Source organism: Euphorbia lathyris, chromosome 3, assembly GCF_963576675.1.
Source record: "Euphorbia lathyris chromosome 3, ddEupLath1.1, whole genome shotgun sequence".
Lineage (NCBI taxonomy): Eukaryota > Viridiplantae > Streptophyta > Magnoliopsida > Malpighiales > Euphorbiaceae > Euphorbia > Euphorbia lathyris.
Genome location: NC_088912.1, coordinates 4,650,095 through 4,652,899, shown reverse-complemented (window position 1 = coordinate 4,652,899; position 2,805 = coordinate 4,650,095).

The following is a 2,805-nucleotide window of genomic DNA, read 5'->3' as shown; positions in this document are numbered from 1 at the left end:
AACAAACCAATCCCAAAGAATTAAAGACAATGAAAGGAGATCTAACATGACACCTTCGAATAATTAAATTGGAACCTGAGTGTTTGGCGATTCACAAGTACCTTACCAAAATACTTGTTCACGATCAAGATAATATTGCAAGAATGATGACCCGGTCTCTCAAGCTCACAATAAAGAATTCAATCCCGGATTGAAAATAATTCCCAAAGGAAAAGAAGAACTTTTGTTCATAAAAATATTGATGTCTGATTGATCAAATAATGAAGAATACAAGCCTTTATATAGGCTAAAAGAAACCTAAACCTAAACTAAAAATGAAGTTGAATCCTAGTGCATCAAAGCTAAAAGAAATCCTAATTAGACAAGGAAAAACATGAAATTCGTTTTTGTCCTTTAAAGCCCAATTTTAGCCCACTAATTAACATTATTTGGGCCTTTTAATTAGCTAGAAACAAGCCCAATCAACCCTATAAGGTTATAGCATTAATTTTAATGAGTCCCAATGGGTTTTGCACATGCCAAACACATGCAAGTCCAAAGCTTCTCTTAAAATATGATCAACCTTTTTACATATCACTATTATGGGCTTAGGTTTGAATACAACACAAAAATACACCATCTTTAATAACTTCGCTAAAATCCATTCCTTGCTTAAAGAAGCTCAAGACGAGTCCATTAAGCATTTGTTGGTCATTCTTTGCACGATTCTTCGTTATAGGTCCAATTGACAGCTCCAATGGATCCTTTATGCTTCTACTGGGCTCCTTAACTCCAAGCTCCTTTGTTCCATGCTCTTGTGATTTTGATATCACATCATGTAAGATGTGAGATTCAAACCCCAACTTTTTATTTTTTAACAATTGAATTATATCATTAAACATACTTTATTCTTATTGATTAAGGTTCAATTTGTTCAACTTTTAACTTCATGATTATTAAATTTATACTTTATTAAATTTGTAATATTTTTTGTTTTATTTATTAATTCTTAACGAGTAAGGGTATCCCGAATTAAATGTGATGGGTATGAGATGCAAAAAAGTTACCCATTAGGAAAATGTGACGAGAACGGATAATTAAAAAATAAACGGGTAAGAGTTTGAAATTGACACTACCTATAGTAGTTAAGTGTTGGCATCCCTAGTTCTGATACACAGGCACAACTATCCAAAAGCTTTAGGTGAGCAAAAGATGAAGATACCCTTAAAAAGGACAAGCAAACTTAATTTTTTGATATAAGATTGAAACTTGACCTCTAAAATAATATATTAATAGAAATTTACTTCGTAACAGTTTAAATCCAAATCTATTTTATTCTTATATAATAAAAAAACTCATCATAAGAAAAACCTTGATTGACAATTATTTAAATATTAGCTTGTACTTAAAAAAAATCCCACGAAAAAATTAGATTGTACGTTCTAAATATAATTATGTTAACAAATTTTTAAGGTGGTTTTTTAAAAAGATTAGTACGGTGTTATTAATATAGTTTAATTTCTTTTATTAAATAAATTTTTTTTGGATAGAAATTGGGACGATACAGAACTTGGGCGGGGTGAGCACCCATGGCCCAAGAACTGTCAAACCCGCAATTCATTAATAAAAAAAAGTGAGTGTTTGAACAAAAGAAGAGGAAGGAGAACAAACAAGAAGAAGGGGAGGAGAAAAGATAGGAAAAGTCAAGAAAAATGCAAGTGAAATACTACAAATGTTATCATTGATAAACATGTGGCAAAAAGCAGGAGCTGAAGGCCACCAATTCATCACTGAGAAAGAGATTCCAAACTTTGTCAATGCATCAACAACTGTATTTCCTTCCCTAAAGATGTGTGAAAAGAGAATGTTTATCTTAGAGCAAATGCTGAGACAATGCAACCACTCTTGTCGAATACTCCAAGAAACATTCATTTAACGATATCTAAGTAGATTAACTACGTACATTAACAACTAAATTTGTTATATATATGTTGTTTGTCTCTTCTCCATAAGACTGTTTATATGTTTTTAGGTAACACTATGTCATTTTCCCTTTCACATGACACAAGATACATGACAAACATTTGTTTTCGTGTCGTCTGAATATTTTTTGTGACAGTAACTCTATGTCATCTGAAGGCGAAATAAAAAATACGTTCGATTCTCAGATGACGTTACGATTACAGAATCCTGTCATCTAAAGAAAACGCGTGTTTTTGTTAAATTTCACTTACTCATCAGATGACACCTGCAATAAATGACTGTCATTGTATATGGAAAACAAAAAAAAGCGGCAAATGAAATTTCACTTACGCGGCCATATACCAAATTTAGGCGCTGGATGGTTTGATTGAAATTTCAGCTCGTATATAAACCTTGTATCTCACCCAAAATCCCATTTTCTAGGTTACGCAATCTTGATCCCCTCTCATCTCTCTCTATCTCCATGGTTGATTCATGCAATCAGTGAGCTCGAAACACGGTACTGGTAAGTATCTATTGATTTTCATTGTTCCTTACTCTCTGTTTTCCTCATCCGATTTACTTTTGTGTATGTCGATTTCAGCAGCTGGCATCACTATTATCACTATCAACTGATATTTTGGGTTTTGGATGAGGCACATAACTTGTAGTGCACCATCTATTTGACATTGACATAATACTTTCATGTCAATTCCCTGGACTTCTTTCACTCGTTCCTTTCTCTTTTTAACTTCCATGATTTCTTTTCCCATTTGATGACAATCCATCTTTGGGAAATATCTCATTGAGTTCATTGATCAGTTTAGCCTCACGTTTGTTCTCCGACACTTACTTGATTTTATC